The 24,395-nt window shown below is 43.5% G+C and overlaps 1 non-coding gene and 1 pseudogene across 2 annotated transcripts; both read right to left on the bottom strand.

Annotated features, from left to right (window-relative positions):
* Positions 1–3,000: 3,000 nt before the first annotated feature.
* LOC113022188 (E3 SUMO-protein ligase ZBED1-like) lies at positions 3,001–6,610 on the bottom strand (annotated as a pseudogene). Its single transcript, XR_013909341.1, has 2 exons — positions 5,508–6,610; positions 3,001–5,266 (listed from the first exon to the last, which is right to left on the bottom strand). The product of XR_013909341.1 is annotated as an E3 SUMO-protein ligase ZBED1-like (transcript).
* A 10,399-nt stretch (positions 6,611–17,009) lies between these two features.
* Positions 17,010–17,081, bottom strand: trnaq-cug (transfer RNA glutamine (anticodon CUG)). Its single transcript has one exon. It is a non-coding gene; the product is annotated as a tRNA-Gln (tRNA).
* Positions 17,082–24,395: the final 7,314 nt, after the last annotated feature.

The raw sequence follows: 24,395 nt of genomic DNA, 5'->3' as shown, positions 1-24,395 counted from the left end.
CCAGGCTCCAGGCCCCGATAAGCGGCCGCCAAGGAGTGAGCCGGTGTGTACCTGGACGCCCATCCCCGGACACAAAGAACCACCAACGCACCGATGTCTGAGGGAGTCCGCCACTGGCAGGGGAAGTGGTGGTAGGGGGAGATAGGCCTCCATACCTTGGAGGGCCTAAGATGTCCCCAGAGAGGTGGCGCCTGACACCCAACCTGACATATAGACACAGAAATACAGGCACACACATATACAAACATCCATTCCCACCCTCATGCTCTCATATACACTTACTCCACACTCAACCAACGTGGAGACAGATATAAAGAGACGCTGTACACACGATCACACTCCCCAAGCGTACTCTAAGCCCCGGGTCTAGGTACCCTTGCCCCTGGAGGGGGGGAACTGCACCCAGACCCAGGTGGTGTTACCCTTTTCCCTGCGGTGGGGGGAGGCAGACCGCCCCGACTCCGCAGCAGCAGGGAGGCCCCACACTCCAGACCGCAGTCGGACGGCCAACTCCTCCTCCTAGCCCCCCCGCTCCAGCAGGTCGCAGAGAATGGGGGTGAGAGAAGACTCCAAACCTCCCTCCACCCGCTCATTGTAGTGTTGATGCATGTGTGTTCTAAGGTGCATTTAAAATCCAGGAGGGCTTGGAGCTACCTGCCAGAGAGCAGCAGGTAAGCGCATAGTCCCTCCTGCTGGCCCTCAATGTCTACGTGTATTTAACATTGAGAGGTGGGCAACGACGCCAGGGGTGGGGTGTACACCCTGATGGTACTTTGGACTCCGTGTATCGTGCCCACCCCCAAGATCCTATATGTATGTGTAATGAGAGTGTGAGTAATGTGAATGTCTAAGTTGTGGGATAAAATTGAGGCAGAGGCAGCCAGAAGGGGACAGAGGGGGGGGGGGGGGGGTAGCCTCCTCTGCACCCTGGTGACATACCCCCACTCCAAGGTCCTGCATGTGTGGGTGGTTGTGGTGGAGCGGGAAGAGGGAGGCAGCTGGAGATGGGGAGGGAAGGAAGGGAGGGGCAAGTGACCCCTCCCTGGGGCCAGCTCCCCTGCTGACCCCAGTAGGCACCCCCATACTCCGCGACCCACCAGGGAAAGGGGGCCCAGGTCCATCCAGACCGGGGCCCAGCGCAGCAGCGCCTCCCGGCCCCACAGAGCCCAGGACAGTCCACCCAACCCCACCACAGAGAAAACTGCACCCACCCCACCATCCACTCATCTTCCAGACTACATAAGACAATAAACATCCAGGCTGAGATCTTCCTCCACCTCTCCTGTATCTCCCCCTCCTGTAGAGAGAGCCCCTGAGGAGAGGAAAGCTCCTGCAAGATGTGACAATCTTCCCCACCAGTTGAAGAGCCCCCCAGGTGGCTCGATGCACCGGCGGCACCCTGTTCCAGGGCTGGGCCACAACCCCGGCAACACACCAACCAGGACCCAAGCCCCCGAGGCCCAGCCCGGGCCCCAGCCCAGAGACGGAGAACCCCCAGAACCTCACGCCCATCCCGGACCCACCCAGGGGCAGCCAGGCTACCAGGTCAGTAACCCACGTCCGTCAGCACAGACCCTCCCCTAGCCCCGCTGCACGCATCCGCGAGGAAACAGTCACCTGAGAGCCAACAGAGCCCCTAACCGGACATGACCGCTACCCCGGGTTGAGCCCCCCAAGGAAAATGCCTCCGGGGAACCCCCCGATGCCCTAAGCCTGTCCCTACCCCCACACCAATCACAACAGTGAAGGCGGGACCAAACTATGACCCCCCACCCCCACCAGGTGATGGAGCTGATCAAAGGAGCCCAGAGCAATTGATCTGATGTGGTGGCAGAGGCTGTATCAAGACTAATGTAATCTAATAGATAATTTCTATATTGGTTATAATTAAGATTATTTTTATTTTTCCAGTTCATGAGGACTGTTTTCTTGGCTATGCATAGGGCAGTGAAAACCATATGGGCGATATTCTTTTCTGAAGTGACATTATCTAAGCTGCCCAACAAACACACTAAGGGGGAGGTTGGAATGTTACATTTCAGACACTTCGATAAGTCTTCACATATCTCGCGCCAAAACTTCTGAACTGGTGGACAGAACCAAAGAGCGTGGATATAATTGTCCGGTGAATTGGTTTGGCAGTGTGAGCAGTTGTTGGTAGACGTAAAGCCCATCTTGAACATCCGATGACCTGTATAGTGTACTCTATGTAATATTTTGTATTGAATTAATTGAAGACTGGGATTTCTAATTAGATGAAAGGTTTTTAAGCAAATCTGAGACCAGAAGTTTAGGTCTAAGTTAACTGATAAATCCGCTTCCCATTTTGCAATAGGAAGTGATATTGATTCATCTGTTTTAGAAAGCATTCTGTATATTTTAGATAGTAATTTGGGGGTTTTAAGAGTAAGAAATTGAACCACACTTGGTGGTGTTTGTAGTTCAACTTGACCCGGTTTAAATTTCTTTTTTACTATGAATTTAATTTGTTGATATTCTAAAAATCTTTTCTTGTTGATCCCATATTGTGTAACTAGTCTGTCAAATGAAATAAATTCTGTTCCTTCTAGTATATGTTCTAAATATTTGATTCCTTTACCACTCCAATCTGAAAAGTTTATCATATTATTGTTTTGTAATATGTCAGGGTTGTTCCAGATAGGTATACGTTTGCATGGGATTAATGAAGACGCTGTCAATTTTAGAAACTCCCACCATGCTGTCAGAGAAGCGCTGATGTTGATGCTTTTAAAGCATTCATGTCGTTGGATGTTTGAGCTGATAAATGGTAGGTCTGAGATCTCTAGATTATTGCAGAAGTGCTTGTTCTACATCTAGCCAAGGTTCATCTAAGAGGGTATGTTTTAGCCATCCTGAGATAAACTGAAGCCTGTTGGCTAAGAAGTAATGCTGAAAGTTAGGTAGTTCTAATCCTCCTTTATCCTTGGTCGTTTGTAGTGTTTTTAAGCTTATACGTGGGGGTTTATTTTTCCAAAGGAATTTGGACATACATGAATCTAGAGATCTGAACCAATCTTGTGGCGGTTTAGTTGGGATCATTGAGAATAAATAATTTATTTTTGGTAAGACCATCATTTTTATAGCGGCAACCCTTCCCATGAGTGATATGGGTAGACATTTCCATCTAGCCAGATCATCTTCTACCTTCTTTAAAAGTGGGATATGGTTTAATTTAGTTAGATCTGCAAGCTTGGGAGAAACATTAATACCTAAATATTTTATATTTCCCGATTGCAGTGGTGTAGAAGAGGAATTATGGAGGGAGCAATTAATCGGTAGAACTGTAGATTTTGACCAGTTAATTGAGTAATCTGATATTCTTGCAAAAGAGTTTATCAATTCAATCACCCCAGAGATATTGGTTTGTGAATTTTGGAGAAAGAGTAACACATCATCCGCATAAAGGCTGATTTTATGTTCCACGTTCTTGCATTTTATGCCCTTAATTACTGAATTCTGTCTAATTGCTGCTGCTAGTGGTTCAATAAAAATTGCAAATAGTGAAGGGGAGAGTGGGCATCCCTGCCTGGTGCCCCTCAAGAGACAGAAGCTGGAGGATGTCTGGTCATTTGTTCTAACACAAGCTGTTGGGGAATTATATAATATTTTTAACCAGTTTATGAAAGAGGATCCAAAACCAAATTTGTGTAAAGTTGCAAATAGAAATTTCCAGTTAACTCTGTCAAATGCTTTTTCTGCGTCTAAAGAGAATATTGTAGTTTCTAGGTTTTTACTGTATGAGTAGTCTATCAAATTAAGTAATCTACGTGTATTTGTTGATGAGTGCCTACCTTTTATGAAACCAGTTTGGTCAGGATGAATTAAGAGGGGGGTTATTTTCTCCAGTCTTTTTGAGAGAGCTTTGCAGATTATTTTAAGGTCTACATTTATAAGGGATATTGGACGATAGCTTGAGGGATATACAGGGTCTTTGCCTGGTTTTAGCAGGAGATTAATGTTTGCAGAATTCATATTTGATGGAAGTCTGCCCTTTTCTTTAATTTCCAACAACGTTCTGTAGAAAACTGGTGCTAGAATCGACCAGAATTCTTTGTAGAATTCTGCAGGAAAGCCGTCTGGACCTGGAGCCTTATTATTGGGCATACTTATCAGGGCTTCCTGGAGTTCACCTGGTGTCAGTGGTGAATCCAGTGCCATTGCTTGAGTGTCCAATAATTTTTAAGAGTTATGTTGTCCAAAAACTGATCAATTTCTTTTTTAGATGGGTTTATTTGTGGTGAATACAACGTTTTATAGAAATCCCTGAAAATGTTGTTTATTTGTATCGGATCATATATTGTGTTCCCAGATGAATCTTGAACAGCACATATAGTTGTTTTTTCTTTATTTATTTTTAGCTGGTTTGCTAGAAATTGACCGGATTTATTACCATGTTCATAATTTTGTCATATACACCATATACATCTTCAAGTTCACAGAACATAGGCCTAATTCAACAGGCAAAATAGAAAAAATCTCCAATCATCCTTTTGGGTAAGGTAGATTAGTGCAAAAAAATATGAACAACAGTGAAAAGTATTGTTTAAATCACATTCAAATATAGAACAAGCTCTAAACACACGGTCCTCTGGTCTACTCATCCTTCAGCCAGTTGCTGAGACAAACCAACTTGTCCACGTTCTCTGAGTGCAGAGCAGACCTCTTCTTGTTCACAATGTGCCCTGCTACAGAGAACAGCCTCTCACAGGGCACTGTGGAGGCAGGAGTGGCCAGGTATCTGCGAGCAAGGCGGGCCAGCTGGCTGTGGGCTCCTGCATGAGCTGCCCACCACTGTAAGGGACAGTCCTCTAAGGCAGTGCAGGGCTCTGCTCTGTAGCGCTGTATGGCTCTGTCCTGCTGTACCTCCTCCTCTGACTCAGAGTCAGAGTCCATCTGCAGCAGGCTCAGCCTCTTCTTGGCTGGACCTTCTTCTGCAGTGTGTGATCTTCTAGGAGAGTCTTCATGCAGCATGCCTGCCAGTGTGGTCCACACTGCTTCTCTGTCAGTCTTGGGCACACTGCGTAGGTCTTTAAAACGTGGGTCCAGTGCAGTTGCAATCTGGAGCCATGCATAGTTGGTATGTTCCTGGCGGGAAGCAAGGTCTTCCTTAAACTTCTCTTTAAACCTCACCACATATGCAGGGTCCTCATCAGTTACTTCCATGACACGGCGCAGGTGGCAGAAGGCTGGTAGAACTACAGAGCAGGAGACGTAGGCCTCTCCTCCCAGCAGTTCAGTCACATATCTGCAGTGGAATACACACACACACACACACACACACACACACACACACACACACACACACACACACACACAGATAAGACAGCAAATTAAAAAAAGCTTTTTAATACTAGGTAATATTAATAAAATATTTGATTTCATTTATTTTTTAAATAAGACATTTTCATAATAACAAAACTGATTTAAGATGTATGTTTGATACATTTAATCTAAACCTACAATTATGGTCACAATGACAGGCTCACCTGCAGGGCTCTAGAAGTGTCTCCAGTCTCTGGAGTTTGTCCCACTCTGGAGGCGTCAGGAGGACAAGTTTATGCTTTTGTTTATCCAGAGTCGCGGTTACTGCAGTTTGGTTGCGGATCAAGCGCTTCACCATCTCCAGTGTGGAGTTCCAGCGCGTAGGCACGTCCTGGGCCAACGGCTCCTGCTTGCGCCCCAGTGACACCTGCTCTGCGTTCAGCTCTGCTGTGTTTGCTGGGCTGTGCTTAAAATGTCCAACAATTTTGCGGCATTTGGCCAGCGCAGTGACAAAGCCACTGTCTGCGAGACTCACTGTGATGCATCTCTGTAGAATGTGCGCGGTACACGGCATGTGATTGAATGGCATGATGCGAGCCGCGGCGATCATATTGCGCACTGTCCGTGCCTACTGTTGTCACCTTCTCCTCAATTCTCCACCTGCGAGCAACAGTCTGGAACTGCTCTGCACAAGCCTCCGCAAAGTGCCGCTCTTCCGTTTTCATTATAGTCAGCGCAAAGGATGTCAGACCCCAGGCTTCAGTGATTAAATGCGCAGTAACTCCCAGGTAATTGTCATTACTCAATGATGTCCAGTGGTCTCCTGTCAGAGCCACGCATTCTGTGTGAACTAAAGCCTCTTCTTTTTTCTTTTTCTCCGTTTCATACAGTTCGTGGATTCGAATTGTTATTGTGCTTCTCGCTGGGGGCTTGTAGGACGCGTCCTGAGATGCAACCTTTAAAACATCCGCAAAGCCCTTGTCCTCCACAATGCTTAGCGGTCTACAGTCCTTTGCTATCCATTTGGCTATATTGTCGGTCAGTTTGTCCAAAGAAGACTTACCGAGTGGCCTGCGTTCACTAAGAGTGGTCTGACGCAGGCCGGGTGAAGCTGCTGCCCCGACAAACGCGTGTTTGGCATTAAGGTGGTATTTTAAGGTCGAATTTGAATGGTGAAATTGAAACTCTTTACTACAGTGAGTGCAAATTACAACGCGTTTGTTTATTGTCCCATCTATGTTCTTCTTGTATTTAAATTCCCCATCCAGAAGGCCATCCTGTTCCTGCTTCTCCATTTTCAGTGGCGCGGTAAACAAATCAAGTGGAATTATGGGACTTATCTGCGTGTTGCGCTAAATAGTTAAATATTCTAACGTAATTAATTCCAAAATTTAATTATCGCAATTAACGCGTTAATTTCGACAGCTATAGTAGAAAGATTTTGCGAACCACAATAAGAAGATGGTGAGGGGCATCAGATGCTTATCCTTTGGTGGCCCATTCATTTCATGGGATCTGGCAATTGCCGGGTCACTGGATTGCATAAGCTTCTAACCCTCTGAAGTCTGAATCGTTATATATGGCACCCTTAGGCTAAGCCCATATTTTGGAGAAAACAAGGCATGCCAGTTAGGAGCACTACTTTACTTTGTACCCTGATTGCCTACAGTTGGGTAAGCATTTCCAGAAAAACAAAAATGATAAATTCTGATTGCCTAACATTAGAGTTAGGGTCATCACTGATGATGACTTAAACCTCAGAGGCTTATAATGCCACATGTTTACTTGTAATTGATACTTGCAAGCTTTAAATACCTTTATATCGTTTTTTTAATGTTATGTGCACAATTATTAGATCTTAGTGTAGACAAAATGCATGTGACATATAGCTCAATATTGTGCCTGATGGTGGCTTGGGAGTCAACTGATGGGAAATGGTGCTAACTCTCTACTAAGTCACGATACACAGGGGAAACAGGTCTTACGTTTCAGAATGGACTGCAAACAACATTCATAGCAAAAGAGGCTCTAGTCAGTTGTCTTGTTTAGAGAACACTATAGTGGGGCTGTGAGTCTTAAGCCAGGGGCGTTCCAGAACAAGCGGCGTGCACGTCATATCAAAAATGTAAAGGTAGATATTTTAACTGTGATTTCCAGAGAGCAGAAGAGACTGGTGGGGGGTAATATGGGCAAGATTGTTGCCACTTAGAGTGGAGACCTGGAGTGGGCCTTCTAACAGAATGTCAAGTTGTTTAGTTAGTTTTTTTATGTCCAAAAAACTTTGTTCCTCCCTGGAATAATTTAAAGTTTGGTGAGACACGGAATCATTTTCACATCAAATCTTGGCTGAAACCATTAAATGAAATAAGAAGGTCTTTTGGTCACTGGGGGCAGGATTCAATGAAATGTTCTTTCTCGCCACAGTATAAACACGTCCCAGTCACAGTTCTTCTGCTACTGTCCTCCAGAGATAGGTGAGACCTTAGAATTGCATCGGTTCAGCACCTAATTCATCATACTCGCTCTCTTTCCATGTTCAGTGAAAGTGGAAACTATCCACAAAGAAGCCTCACAGGAACTATAAGCTTAAGTGAGGCAGTCCTTATGAATGTGGTTGTCCATCCCAGTACCCATAGAATCAAGTGAGTGAAGGTAATCAGGCAATACTTGAGCAGCTAATTCACTCCTCGTGTAATTATTTAATCAATGAGAAAAAGCCCAATGGGAAGCTTTGTCCTCCCAACTACTGTCCTCAGCCAAAATCCAAACAAATCAATGGAGTAACCCTCCACACTTCTTCCTGTCACAGACTAAATATTCTGGGAGCAGCAGCATCTGAACTTCAACCTTTATCAAATACACATTGAAATTTAATAATGAACTCAGGCAGTAAGAAATGCTAATGAAGCTCTTGCTTATACTAAGTCCATTTGAGTGTTCTGCCCCTTAATATATGAATAATAAATAACGTCGACAGAAGACGTCTCGTGTAGAGGTGAGATGACAGAGGACTCACTCATGTTCTCCCAGCAGAGCTCCATGAAAGGTAATGGCTCTCTGGATTAGGTACATGTCCGTCAAGTCCATAATCACCAGACCTGAACTCACACTCAGCACAGAAGTATCAAAGTTGAACAGGTTTAATGCAGACAGCAGAATGTTTGACTCAGACAATAACAACAGAGGGGAGCAGGTGGGAGGGCTGGCTGGGTTTTAGCTGAAGCTTGATCCATAGGAAGTCCAAAGGTACGCACGCGCACACACTTCACAATGACAGTGGGTTTGGCACAGAAAAGAAGTTTCTGTGCCAAACATGGAGCCGAACTCCACCCTACAGTAGACTCAGTGGTCTGGTAACAACTGAAAAATCTCGTCAGCCTTAAGAAGGCAGCAGGTGATGACCGCTTGCAAAACCAGTGAGTTAATCAGCAAACCATTTTCAGGTATGCTCGCCAGGAGGGCTGAAAGGCACAGAGGTGCACCCAACTCTGAAACCAAGTAACAGATTAAAACTTACTCACACTGACTGGAGAAAGAGGGAGCACAAGCAGGATCGACAGACAGAAAAGGTCAGCACAGGTGGATGATAACTGACTTTGGTAGCTCCTATTATCACCTGTAGCTCAGTAGGTGGAGTAGGTCATCCACGAATCAGAGGGTTGGTGGTTTGATTCCTGGCTGTATGCCAGAGTATTCTTGGGAAAATAGCAAAGTCCCACGTTGCTCTCTGATGCGAATATCAGAGTGTGACTGTTTGGTCAAATGAGGCATGTTGTATAAAAGCGCTTTGAGTGATTTACCAGTTACAACCCTCACACATGGTTATAAGCTTTGAGAATTCACTGAAAGTTATTTTGTGTGGTTTGGGCTCACCATTCATGGGGGCTTCACACTAGAACCCCTGATCCTTTGCAAGAGCCAGTTCAGATGATTCAGATGTCTGATAAGGATGCCCCTCCATCCCCACCTCCAGATCCCAAAGTAGATCCAGAATACTCTGGGGGGATTATTTTCCAGGTACTAGACCCTGACATAACATTTCATTGTCAAATGCCACTGTTCTGACTTTCTCATCAGCCTACTGCAGTGTGCTGGTGGTGTTAAACTAAAATAGAAATGGTAGTAAACATTATACAGACCCTATGACAACTACACGCTGCCATTATGAGCATGTTATCATGCCCACATACAATATAGCTGCTTTTGATTGTTATAAACTTCAAAAGCATAAAGGCTGTCACACTGTACTTATAGTAGATTATAGTATCTTGATTACAAGGCATATGAAAAACCTAAAAGCAGCAATGCAACATTCCTTTTCTCAGATTTTACTCAGAACTCTTTTCCTTGAGTGGTGCTTCTTATAAAATGCTACTTACAACTGTAATCTATTAAACGTCGCACAGCACTTTTAAAAAAAGTAATCTATTACTTTATCTGTTCAAAGTAGGGCTGTCAACGTTAATGCATTAAAGTGGATTAATCCATCATCACGATTAAAATCGAATTAATTTGAGTCATTCTGCAGAAGCGCAGAATGACTCAAAGTCCCTGAAATGTCTCTGTCAGCACATCTCGGGCAGTTTGTCCAAAGCTTGTCCATTCTGCGCTTCAGATTTGTTAAATGCATTAAAAATTTTAATCATGATGAGGCGTTAACGCGTTAACGTTGACAGCCCTAGTTCAAACTAATTTTTTAACGCTACTCATTACTTGTAGTATTATCCAGCAACACACATATCTGTACTACAGTTTAATCCAGGGAATTCCCAGAAGGACCAGTCAAGACCTTTTCCCAATTCCCAGAAAATGTAATGACAGGAAACAGGAAAAAAACCAACTTGGGTGCAACACATTCCAAAAATGTCTATTAATGAATACAAATCCTTGTGGCTAATTAGTAGAAACATTCTCCAACTTCCTAGAATGATCTTGAGGAACTATGTTTATATGGTAATGCCTCATTCAGCGCATCAGGCTGCCTGCATCATTACTGCAGTTAGCCTCATACAGGTAGCTAGGACAGGCTACAGGTAGCTAGTACAGACTACAGGTAGCTAGGACAGGTTACAGGTAGCTAGCAGCCTATTTTGTCAATCAAGCTAACACAATGTCTGTTACCAGCTTTGGCTTGCAACACGGAGGACGGTGGTGCTAAATGCAGATTGTGTGACCAGGTAAGAAGATCTTCAGGAGTGTCAACAAGCAGACTGTGTGATATTTAGAGTCAACATTTCTGAGGAAAGGGCCATAGCATGGCGGGGCGTGGCCTGCGGTGCCGTGCAGGGAAGGCGGACGCACCTGCATGGCATCTGCAATCACGCCCCGCCGACTTAAATATTGTAATGGGTGCTGTGTTTGTGGTGGTTGTGATAATGTTGAGCGGGCAGCGGAAGAGCTCTGTGAGCATTGTGAACAGCAACCGTGTGAGTCAATAAAGTATGCTGCAAAGCATGAACTTGCACCCGGGTCTGCCGTGGTCATTTACACAAAGGCTATAATTTATTGCTTTGTTATTACAGTAGATTGAATACTTTGTGTTCACAGCCTCACACCTGCAGAGAGGCGGGATGTGAAAGTAGCTCATATTTTACTAATACTATTGAACATAAATTCTGAGTTTTTTGGCCTTAATCATGACCTGAATAATTGACATGTCATGTTGTGAACACATGTCTAGATACATCTCCTTGTTGTATTTAGTGCTGCTTTAAAAGCCTAAGGCTAACCTGAAGTTTTTATTAGAAAAAAACATGTTTATTTGCTGGTATTCCTACAAAAACTGGCTTCAGTTCCTGGAATTAAAATGGGCTGATTTCAGGAAAAATATTTAACACTTCTTCTTTTGTCTGCTCCTTTTTCATTTCAAAGCTGCTCAAACTGTGTTGTCCCTCTGAAATATTAATTTCTAATCTTGTTTATCCTGCTCACTCCCAATGAAAACCTTAAAATGTTCAACTCTGCCACCACCAGCTCCTCCTCCTGTGTTTTTGTCAGTGCAACCATCTCCAAACTATACATCATAGCAGGTCTTGCTGCCATCTTGTAAAGCTTCCCTTTCACAAATCACCCCTGACACTCCTCTCCACCCACTCTACCCTGCCTGCACTCGCTTCTTCACCTCTCTTGTGGAGTGTACATTGATTCGGGTGGTTCATCCCATGTATTTAAAGTCATCTTACCTCCAATACCTCTGCTGTTTGCAGCTTTACTGGTACACCTGTCTCCCACACATTCACGCAGATGTATTCTGGCTTGCTTCTACTGAGTTTTGTCCCTTTTCTCTCCAGAGCCCAGCTGCACCTGTCCGGGCTCTCTTTCACCTGTGATCTCTCACTACAGCTCACAGTGTCATCTGCAAACGTCAAAGTCCACAGAGACGTCATGAGTCAACCTATCCATTCACCACTGCAAACATGAAGTGTATCAGAGCTGATCTCTGATGTAATCCCACCCCCACCTTTGACTAATGTGTCACTTCTACTTCAGCAACTCGTTCCCTTATCTTCATGTTGTGGCTCATCAGCTTTATCTCTGTAGTTACTCAGCTCTACACATCAACCTTGTTGTTGGAAATTGGTATAATACACTTTTTCGCCTTTTTCAGGCATCCTGTCACTCCTCAAGATTATGTTAAACAATCTGGTTAAAAAGGATATCTCCTACCTGTACTAGTATGTCATCTGAACCAACCCTTTCCACTCTAAATCCTCTTCTTAGCTTCTCTCACTTCCACTAACTATCCTCCATCCATCCTCCTCTCACTCTCATTTTCTAAATTCATTGGCTCCTCAATCTACTTCTTCCATCTTCTCAACACACTGTCTTCACTAGTTAGTACAGAGGTTCCCAAAGGGGGGGAGGGGGGGATGAAAAGGAAAAAAAAAAACCCAGAATGCTTGGACACTGCTAGCATAATGGACAGCTTGTTGACAGGGCTCCCACACAAACGCAGAGCAGGAGATGAAGCATCGCTGAATATGTTTCCAAACCAAAGACTAGAAAATATGATGAAGCATATCTTTCCTTTGGCTTCACCTGCACAAGTGCCAAGGTGGGTCTCTGTGACAGAATTTGTTTTCCCTGCGTCGGGAGCAGCGCTGGGCTCTCAAATCACAGACAAACAGTATCCCACATTTTTTATTTTTAGTTCACAAACACTTGTTGTAGTGACTAACTACTCCTGACATTTTGGAGATGTTAGCTCTTTATACAGTAAAGTTACATTGGGATACAAATAACATCAGGCTGATCCTGCCATAATTTGTTCCCCCTGTCCAAACCACTTACAAACAGTATCCCACAGTTGTTTATGTTTTTAAACCCATTTTTGAAAAATGTATTGATAGCAATGTTGAATATTATTACACAGGAAAAAAACAACTACACGTAAAATAATTACACCATGCGCACAGAAAAAAGGCACATACCTTTGACGTTGCGTGACAAACTCTGTATTACTCGTCCACACGTAAACGGCGTTTAAAATCACTGAAAAACTATGTTTTTGCCTTTACATGTGTACGAAAGACCCAAACGCATAGAAACAGCAGCGTTTTCAAAAATATCCGTGTAGGTGTGGACGTAGCGTAAAAGAATCAGTAGTTTATTTCATTGCTACCTGTAATTTATTGCAGTTTACTTTTATTTGTTTAATTGTTTACGAAATCTTTGAGGTGTGAAATAAACCACAGTGGAGTTTGAATATAAAATATGGGTGTGTGTGGCTGGAGGATGTGTTTGTGCGGGGGGGGGGGTGAAGATTTTTCTTGTAAAACTAAGTGGGGCCTAACAAAAAAAGTTTGGGAAACACTGAGTTAGTACATCAATGTCTTCTTTCTTATGTCCAGAGAATAAAACAAGAAAAATATTAGTCATCAGTATTAACAAACCCTAATAGGACTGATTAGGTTATACCACAAAGTTGATACCAAACTCACATAGAGCACTTCACTAAAAAGGTGGTTCTTCTACCAAATATATGACACTGATACCATCCATCCATCTTCTTCCGCTTTATCCGGGGCTGGATCGCGGGGGCAGCAGCCTAAGCAGAGAAGCCCAGACCTCCCTCTCCCCAGCCACCTCCTCCATCTTATCCGAGGGAACACCAAGGTGTTCCCAGGCCAGCCGAGAGATATAATCTTACCAGCGTGTCCTGGGTCTGCCCCGGGGCCTCCTCCAGGTGGGACATGCCTGGAACACCTCACCCAGGAGGCGCCCAGGAGGCATCCTTGTCAGATGCCCGAACCACCTCAGCTGGCTCCTTTCGATGTGGAGGAGCAGCAGCTCTACTCTGAGCCCCTCCCAGATGGCTGAACTTCTCAACCTATCTCTAAGGGAGGGGCCAGCCACCCTTCGGAGGAAGCTCATTTCCGCCGCATGTATCCGCGATCTCGTTCTTTCGGTCACTACCCACAGCTTGTGGCCATAGGTGAGGGTAGGGACGTAGATCGACCGGTAAATTGAGAGCTTCGCTTTTACACTCAGCTCTCTCTTCACCACGACGGACCGGTGCAGCGTCCACATCACTGCGGCCGCAACACCAATCCGTCTGTCGATCTCCGGCTCCCTTCTCCCATCACTCGCAAACAAGACCCCGAGATTCTTGAACTCCTCCACTTGCGGCAGGAACTGATACTTTTTAAAAATTAAGCTATAGTAAGAAATTGAGAAAGTAAACAGTAGCTCCTCGAAGGACAATCCTACTAACTATTTTTGTATAAAATAACATTGTTACATGACAATGCAATCTGAATTCTATTTCAGAAGAATGTACTCCGTTTGAATCTTTTATGTAGGACAAAAGCAGTGAAAGTTCAATTTAAAAATGAACCAAAGGATCACAACTCAGTAATCACAATCATTTCTAATGTGAGATCCACTGGGTTTTTCAGGGTAGTGTTTAGTGTCTATGTGGATTTACACAATTCAACCAGATGTACCAGTCCAACACAGTGCTTCGCATTTGAATAACACAAAGTTAGCATAGCTTGGTTTGGTTTGCAGGATGTTTGCTTTGTACGTTGTTACTTCCCACCTCTGATCAGTGACAAGTTGGTGCTGTGTTCACGCTGATGGATTGTTGTTTCTGGTCTGAGCAGTTTTCATTCTTTATCCTTCATGGAATTAATCAGAAGTAATTTTATTTCTTGAAAGGTTTTAGGTCACCATACATTTTCTCTTTCCACATAAACTCAGTTTAAATGTCAGTATTGGTTGATTAGTAACTGCTATGTTGTTATTTAGAACAGTAGTGCAGGATGGTGACCATTTAACACATATTATATTGCTGTGGAGTTGCACCTGACACTGACTGTAACTAAAAGTACACCCAAACATTTTTAGTTCTCGGTAATGAAAATATTTCCATTTTTACTCACGCGAAAAAAAAAGAACTTATCAGAATTTTTGACTTTCACTCCATCCCCTTGTATGTGTATCTGTGCTCATAAGACACAGCAATTAACAAGAATGTTACATGTGTGTTAAGGAGCTGGAGCACTTTTGTCACCATGCATGTGTCTGTGGGCTGATGATTGATGATGAGCATAGTGATAAAAGTAGTAATCACCCTGCCAGGGAACTGAAGGCACAGTGGCTGCTGTTTCTAAAAAGTGGTGCATTTTCATGTGTGTGGGTTCGCAAACAGATGACATTTGTGTGTATGTCTCATCAACACCCCCTCGCCCAACTGTCTGTCCATCAAGATGTTCCGTGGCACAAGTTTGTGCATGTGTGTGTATGGCCTTTGGATGGGCGCTTGTCGCCTGCTACTACAGTGTAGTGAGTGCGTGCGCGGCTTGCGTAAATGAGCTACCGAGCATGTGTGACATCTTAAATTAGACAACGTTCCTGGCCGCAAAACCATTCAACCCTGCCAAACACAACGCGGACAGCACCATTCATGTGTGGCAGACTATGATGATGAGACACACACAGTCTCTGTCTCTTTCTCTCTCTCTCACACACGCACACAAGCGGACATGGTGACTCATACATCTTAATTAGAAGCTAAGCAGCATCGTGTTAGTATTAGCGAGGAGAGGCGAGCCTGTCACTGGAGGCAAATGAGAAGGGCCACGGTTATATGCACAGTCACATTAATGCATATGAAGTAAATGCATGGCCTAAAGTCCAATTAGTTTACTACCTGTGCATTTGGCAGATTGTGTATGTGTGTGTCTATCTAGGACAACACACATATTGTACATAAATATCAGGTACACACACACGAGTATAAACTTTTGGAAAAAAATTAAATAGCAGTAGCAAAGAAGGGTAAAAGAAAAAGCTGGCTGCTGTTAGTGTATGTTTGTGTGTGAGCGTGGCCTCGACTTTGTAAAGCCAGCGCTCCTAACACGATCTGAAAACCCTACCAAGACCCTGTTGTTTGGCTTGATAGTGTCACCGGTCAGTGGCATTTGTCAGAGTTCAGGAAACACACAAATGCGTGTACATCCACGCTCACTCACACACACGCACAGACAGTGGCATTTGGCCAGAGTCGTGTTGTGGTTTCTGGGAGCAGTGGCGGTGATGGTAGGGGAGTTCACTGACGTTCCATGTTGCCACGGGGACGAACTGACCTTAAACAGCTCGTAGCGAGGGACATACGGGGGAGTTTCCAGTGACTGATCAGCTCACCTTAACATCAAATACACCACATAAACACACAAACGCACGTACACACACGTGCACACACACAATCATATACCACATTGTTGAGTGAGGTATAATAATCAACAGCCCCCTTTCCAGGTATCTATCACACCTCATTAAAGCCGTCTTCTGTTCTCATATCCTCTTTGCTTATTCTCCATCTGACTCCATTCAGATTTATTCAAACTTGACTCTGTCATAGTTTTTATTCCTCATTTTATCCTTCCCCAACTCCTCCTTGTCTCTGCTTCAGGTTTGGTTTGGCCGTGTTGACATCCATCAGGTGTCCAGTTAACTGGTTTAGGCCTAGGTCTAGGTTCATTTTTACATCTACCCCTTTAATTAATTGACACACCCAAATTGATATCTCATAGTAAAAAAGAGTTATCTTCTGCTTATTGAAAATATGCTTTTTTAGTATCCAGGTAAAACCTGACCCTATAGCTAAGTTATAGGGTTTTTTTTCCCAGTAACCTGTTGGGTGCTAAGGTGTTTAAAGCAGTGCCCAATAAGAAAGTGAAATACTTGTTGAACAATTTAATTGTTCAGTCATGGGGAAAAAGTTCATCACATCATCAAACAGATAAAAATAGACTCTCAGTTTCCAGATTAGGCACTAATGAGTAGAAACGACTGGTGGAACTTGTGTTATTTGAACCTCTGACATCTGCGGTTGTGTTCTCTTTGCTTTCATGGTGTCATCCTGCTGAGATCCAAAGGAGTCGCTAAGACATCCAGGAAAAAAAAGTTCTGAGTACCTGTGAGTTTGGCAAAGGATTTTAAATGGTCATAAATTATTTATGATGATTCCATCTACTGTCAAGGAAATCATCTCTTTTGGGGTTTTTTTTTTGTTTTTTGGAAAAAATACTCAAAAGTTAATTTTTTTTTTTTACCGGAGTTGAGGCTTTCTCACAACTTTCAGGATTGTGGTTGAGAGAACATTTTTAATTTGAACTTTATTTTTCAACCCTTATAATCCCACACATGGGAAATGTTGTAGTCCTCTGCATTTAACCAGTTCACTCAAAGAAGCAGTGGGGAGCTACCCCTGTCCAAAATACAGGTTGCACCGAGATTTGAACTCAGATTTCTGGATTCAGAGTCCAGAGTGCTAACCATTACACCATGGAACCACCACTTTCAGTCTTGGCGTAGGGATACAATCGTGTATCGCTATTTTATTGACTACATTTGCAAACCAAGCATCCAGGATAGCTCATCTTTTTATTTGGCACTAAGTTTTAGAAAAAAAACAAACGTGGACTTGAGAAAAAAGAAAGTCCATGGTCTTGCTCAGATTTGCTCTTATACACTGAACAAAAATATAAACGCAACACTTTTGTTTTTGCTCCCATTCCCCATGGGATGGACGTAGAGACCTAAAATTCATTCCAGATACACAATATAACCATCCCTCCCAAACAGTGGTCACAAATCAGTCCAAATGTGTGGTAGTGGGCACATCTGCTATATTGAGATAATCCATCCCACCTCACAGGTGTGCCACATCAGGATGCTGATCTGACATCATGAGTAGTGCACAGGTGTACCTCAGACTGCCCACAACAAAAGGCCACCCTGGAATGTGCAGTTTTGTCTCACAGCAAAATGCCACAGATGCCACAAGCAATGAGGGAGTGTGCAATTGGCATGCTGACAGCAGGAATGTCAACCAGATCTGTCGCCCGTGCATTGAATGTTCATTTCTCAACCATAAGCCGTCTCCACAGGCGTTTCCGAGAATATGGCAGCACATCCAACCGGCCTCACAACCGCAGACCTCGTGTAACCACACCAGCCCAGGACCTCCACATCCAGCAGGTTCACCTCCAAGATCGTCTGAGACCAGCCACCCAGACAGCTGCTGGAACAATTGGTTTGCACAACCAAACAATTTCTGCACAAACTGTCAGAAACCGTCTCAGGGACGCTCAACTGCATGCCCGTCGTCCTCATCGGGGTCTTGACCTGACTCCAGCTCGTCGCCGTAACAGACTTCTGTGGGCAAATGCTCACATTCGATGGCGTCTGGCACGTTGGAGAGGTGTGCGCTTCACGGATGAATCATGGTTCACATTGTTCAGGGCAGATGGCAGCTGAGAATGTCCCAGTTCTTGCATGGCCAGCATACTCACCGGACATGTCACCCATTGAGCATTTTCGGGATGTGCTTGACCGGCGTATACGACAGCGTGTACCAGTTCCCACGAATATCCAACAACCTCGCACAGCCATTGAAGTGGAGTGGACCAACATTCCACAGGCCACAATTGACAATCTGATAGACTCCATGCGACGATGTGTTGCACTGCATGAGGCAAATGGTGGTCACACCAGATACTGACCGGTTCTGGGTCCCCAGACCCCCAATAGCGCAAAAAACTGCACATTCCAGGGTGGCCTTTTGTTGTGGGCAGTCTGAGGTACACCTGTGCACTACTCATGATGTCAGATCAGCATCCTGATGTGGCACACCTGTGAGGTGGGATGGATTATCTCAATATAGCAGATGTGCCCACTACCACACATTTGGACTGATTTGTGACCACTGTTTGGGAGGGATGGTTATATTGTGTATCTGGAATGAATTTTAGGTCTCTACGTCCATCCCATGGGGAATGGGAGCAAAAACAAAAGTGTTGCGTTTATATTTTTGTTCAGTGTAGATCTATTGACTTTCATGCTTCTTATCCCCTCCCTATTTGTTTCCTGTCTTTCTTCTCTCTGCCCAACTGGTCGCAGCAGATGGCCCCGCCCCTCCCTGAAGCTGGTTCTGCCGGAGGTTTCTTCCTGTTAAAAGGGAGTTTTTCCTTCTCACTGTCGCCCAAGTGCTTGCTTATATGATTGTGGCGTTTTTCCTCTGTATGTTTAATTGTAGGTTCTACCTTACAATGTAAAGCACCTTGAGGGGACTGTTGTTGTGATGTATAAATAAGTGGAATTGAATTTTAAAGATTAAGATCCTCGATTGTCATTAAGAATATGAACTGACTGCACTTTGACCAGCACAACTCCACCTTTACATAATCCCATCTATATATTGAGAACAAATATTCTTTAAAATAGATAATTCTGAAAATAGATAATTCTGGCTAATAAAGTGGGCATTTGGCAGAACTGTCCTTAAGTGTAAGTTTATCAGTTTTTTGTTCAGAGCTGTATAAAAGCTAACTAAAACTAAACTAAAATCCATAGATGTTATTTTTCCCACATGATCAAGACTGAAGCCTGACACTGTGCACAACTTGAAAGTAGATGGGGGAGTGATAGACTGCTGAGCTGGAGTTCGATACCATCTAAAAAGTGCATGCAAAATGGCAAAGAGAGCTTTTCAGATTTTTGTCAGCAGCACTTCAACTTTATTTTTACGTGGACCTCCTACCTAGCATGAATGCACAGCCACTAGTTTTTCAAATGCAGTGTGGTTCAATCAGCTTTTACAGCCTGTGATCTGTCAATAGCTTTATGGTTGCTTTTTGTTTGTTTGTTTTATCATGGGTGACTTTACCTGGACCTTTTTCTATTAGAAGTACAGTACTTTTAGAGAAAAACAAAGGTTTCTTTTGAGACTGTTGGTTTTTTTTTTTCAACACTATTCATTTCTAACACCAAAATGTAGACCTTTTATTCAGGGGGCACACATACAAAACATGCTTTGATTTATTTAAGTATATGATAGATCCGTTATTTTTCAGTTCGGTTTGTTTGGTGAACAACTTAACTTACCCTCTATGGCCTCAAACTGCTGGTTTTCGCAGAACGAATATGGTTGTAAAATAAGGTCTTATTGCATGCTCAATCCCAGAAATCGCAGAAAGCTTTGTCTGTTCATCTGGCCAAAGTTTTTTCAGTGGGAGAAAAGTTTCACCTATTTCAAACCTTTCTCCCACTGAAAACGTAATGTCCAGATGAACCGCATCAGCTTTCTGAGATTGTAGGAATACGCTTTCTCTGAAGGTTGTCCAGATGCTGCCTTTAGGATGAGAAGCTCCTTAATGAAAAGTGGTCTGGGCATCTCGCCACGATGCCTCCGACATGCCTCTGAGGAAAGGTGTTCTGGACAAGTCTTACTAGAAAAAGACCCCAGGGCAGACCCAGAATATGCAGGAAGGATTATACTCTCAGCTTTTTTGTTTCCCACCAAAGACAGCACTATATATTATTTTAATAGACCACTTTGCTCTCACAGTACAGCCTTACTTTCAACTGTCAGGCCACTGTTTTGTGGAACCAGCTGCCAGTTTGGGTCATGTGACAGACATCTACTTTTAAGACTGGGCTTAACCTCTTAACAACCACCATGCCACTGGCAACCCATCTGTTAGAGTTTTTCCCCTAACGTCCACCCCTTTCCTTTTCCCAGGTTGGAATACCCGTGTTTATAAGCTTTCAATTGAAAAACTGTCAAAAATAGCCAAATGTATGAGACTTTCTTTGAAATGTAGCATCTTCTGTTTAGCATGTGGCCATACAAAAACACAGCTCGAGCCCTACACCCTTGCTGCACTGAAAAAAAGGCCATGTTGGATTTACTTGATTCAATAGTGGACATTGGTTGCACACAAATGTTTTGCTTTGGCAGAAACTTAAACAACTGAGTTAAATCAACACAACTTTTTCATATCCAGTAAACCTGTGCATTTTGTGTTCATAAAACGCGATTGAAACATGTTCAGATGAAGTAAGTTGAGCTCTTGGAATATTTTAATCCTTCACAATTTTGTCATTTTATGTCAACACTATTCAATAACTTTTACCCCAGTACTACTTGGTCACTTAAATACTACATGCTGTCTTCATATTACATAATGTTCAACAAAGTCTAAATCCTGGTTACCATAAAAATTGAACAGGTCTTCAACAACTACCATCCTTCTATCTTTATCCTGGTTGCAGGAGGGTTGGGAAATAACCCTGAAGTGATAGGTTACAAGGCAGGGTACACCCTGGACAGCTGACCAGTCTATCACATAGAAACAAACAACCATTTACGCTTACATTCACAGGTAATTTAGAATCACCAGTTAACCCTAACTCTAATAACTGCATGACTTTAAACCAGAATACCCAGAGAGAAACCTGCAAACTAGCCAGAATGTGGATTTGAACACAGGACCTTCTTACTGTGAAGCAACAGCACTAACCACCATGCCAACAATCTAGGAAATGTAGGAAAGCTATGATTTCCTGTATTTGATGCAGAATTGTTTTGTTTTTGTAATAATACACAATAAATAGCAATAGCAATAGCATGCACGTGGTGCGTGTGTAGTTGTCTGCCTCTTATAACTCCAGTGATTTTCCTGCAGTTTGAAATCTTGTGCGATCTTGTGAATTTCATGAGTTCAGCAACTAACCACTCTTACTAGATTGTATCATGTCGTCTCAACAAGAACAAATTAAGTTGTTGAATTTCGCACAGATTCTTCATGATTTAATTACGTTCATAGAAACATGAAATTATTGTGTTCAAATTACAAGTTAGACTTTTTTAATGTAACAACCACCCAATTTACTTTTTTTGGTATACTAAAAAAAGTAGAGGTGGCTGCTCGACTTGACTGAGATGGATGCCTTCCTGAAACCACGATCTAAAGAGCGCGAGTCTGAAACCCGTGCAGTGTCGCGGGATTTAACATTGATATATTATTGACTCACTTCACTTGAACATGATATGAACAATTTAATCTAGCCTCTCTGCATATCATGTAGTTTCTACACTATGTAGTTACACTTAACTTTAAAGCATGAGGCGATTGTGTTAAATACACGCAAGATGCTTACGTAAATCCAAGAGCTGGCCAATCTCTTTTTTTCAGTATGGTGATCTGGTAAATGGAGAAGGTCTGGTGCTTTTGGATAAGGTTTAGAGTTAGGACTAGATCAGGTGACCCAAAACCATCCCTTATTTGTGTTGCTATATCAGCTGCCTGGATTATACGGACTGGACTTATATAGCACTTATCTACTTATCTAGTCCTGCAGCACTCAAAGCACTTTATACAACATGCCTCATTCACCCATTCATACAAGCACTTTTTTCTATGCGTTTCTGTCTTTGTAATCCTGCCCTTGTACGTCACAGCAGACGGCTGCTCCTCTCTGATTCTGTGGGAGGTCTTTTCCTGTTTAAAGTGAGTTCTTCCTTCCCACAGCCACCACGTTTTCTCATAGATGACTGGGGCTTGTAGGACCTTAGCTTACAATTAAAAGGTCTTTGAGACAACTGCTGTGGTGAATTGGTGCTAAATAAATGTATTATATTGTAATGTAATGAACTGAAATCACTTAGACAATAGTAGGCAACCCCTGCAGCCTGGACCTGGATAAGTGGATAAGTTGTCGAAGATGGATGGGTAAACAGTTTAACTTAGTTCTAGTAAAACTGTGGTGAGAGGCCATACACATGAGCACAGCAAAGGCCAGCTGACTTTAAGCACAGGCTGCAGATGTATGCGTGTATCTTGTATCTTGAAACACTGCTAATACACATTTACATAAATATTATATTCCTGTCTTCTTTCTCCTTTTTGCAGCTTTTCTAACTGCAACCCTTTCTCTATCAACCATCTCTCCATCCCCCCGTTCCTTTACTCTCTCTCCTCTCCACCCTCACCTAGCTCTTCACTCGTTCCTCTCTGTTATTTTCCTCACCATTCTCCTATTGATTTATCTCCATCGCTCCTACATTACTTTTCTCTCCTCCTTCTGCCTCTTTTCAGCTCGTTCCTCCATCGTCCATCTCTTCATCCCCGCCCCTGTCCACGGGCTGTTTGTTCACCCATGTTACCTCTCCACACCCATCTCTTTCCAATTTTCCTACATTCCCCCCCCCTTTCCCCCCCCACACTGATGAGCTGAGATGCAGCTCTACTCATCAGATTGCCTGTCTCTCCTCCTTGCTTTCTTTAACACTTGTAGAAATGACCTGACACATCCAATCCCAGGTTATTACACAGATGTGCCAAATCTCTCTCTCTCAAACACACACACACACACACACACTTAGTGAAAGAAAAAGCACATTCCCTGCGGCCGCTACACAGACACAAACTCACCCTATTACAGCAGTCCAAATGAAAATGAATTATGCATTCTGTCCTGCCACTTGTAACAAGTATATGATGCATCCCCCATTTCCACACAATTGGGCACACAAAAACACGTGCAAAATGGGAACGGACATGCTCATGTAAACACGCAAACACAAAACGTAGTGAAAACAAAAGCATGAATGCGTTATTGATGGAAATATCAGACAAGCGCAAGCTCGTTCTTCACCAACACGTTGCTTCGCACTGGGCTAATGAAACTCTTCACAGCCCTAATGCTGTGATTTCTACTTAAATGGACGCGCACATCACACAAGACCATCATTGTTTTCAGCCCTCGTGTTTACCGCAGTTTTGAATGATACGCCAACCACAACCAACCCCTCCTCCTGCCTTCCAAGTCCATACCAAGGTCGTCGGCCTCCCTCCCGGCTTTAGCATTCCCCTCGTATCCCCCATAATCCTCACTGTTTAAGCCTGAGGTACAAATACATTCTATTCAACCTGCACCAAGGGGGCTGATAATACCCAGCACAGTGTGTTTGTGTATACGTGTGCATGCTTAAGTGAGAAATGTGTGCCCATATACACCTCTGTGTGTGTATGCACACGGGTGTCTGTACAGGGCTTTGTGTTAAACACCCATAGGTGCTTAGTATTCTCTGCGCCACGCGTCCTTGCATCCCCACTCTTATTTTTTCCGTCTCTGTTCTCCTCTCTCAGATGAGACTCCCAATGGCTGATGGAGAGTGGAAAGAAAGAGGGTTGGGGGGGAAAGGGGGAAGATGGAGGTGGAGGTATGAGCAACAAAATGCAGGTGGATAAAGTTTACACAGCGTGACTGTGGATTCTAAACATACCTTGCTTTCTTTATAACAGACAGTTAAAGCATTGCTAATGCTGAACAGGACATTATCCGCTGAGTGTCGATACACAGTAAACGTGTTAAACAGAGAGATGGAGTGCAAGGTACACCCACCTGCACTCAGTTTATCCACCTTTAATAAGACACAGCTGAATATAACCCCCTTTAATGCTCAGGTCTACCTAATATCACAGTAAATTGAGACAAGTTATATAATCCATACTTGTGTCACACATACACACGCCTTTAGCCTGCGGCGTGCTTAGTAATCACAGGTGATTAGCTATATCCCAACAGAGAGAAAATGGAAGCTTGTAGCACGAACAGCAGTTTACTCCAAACAAAATCTAATTTGGCGTCTTCTCAGGCTGCTGCCGAAATGTGTCCACGCCAGATGGTGAGGCTTGCGTGTCGTGGTGGGATCAGACATGCCTTACAACGTCCTCAAAGCAAAAAGTACAGACAGGAGTTTTAGGAAAACTAGTAAAACAAAATGTTCAGACCAAATTCCTTCATGTAACTTTGTAGAC

Source organism: Astatotilapia calliptera, chromosome 5 (genome assembly GCF_964374335.1).
Source record: "Astatotilapia calliptera chromosome 5, fAstCal68.1, whole genome shotgun sequence".
Classification (NCBI taxonomy): Eukaryota; Metazoa; Chordata; class Actinopteri; order Cichliformes; family Cichlidae; genus Astatotilapia; species Astatotilapia calliptera.
The sequence above is the reverse complement of the archived record's forward strand: the minus strand, read 5'-3'. Positions and strand labels throughout refer to the sequence as shown.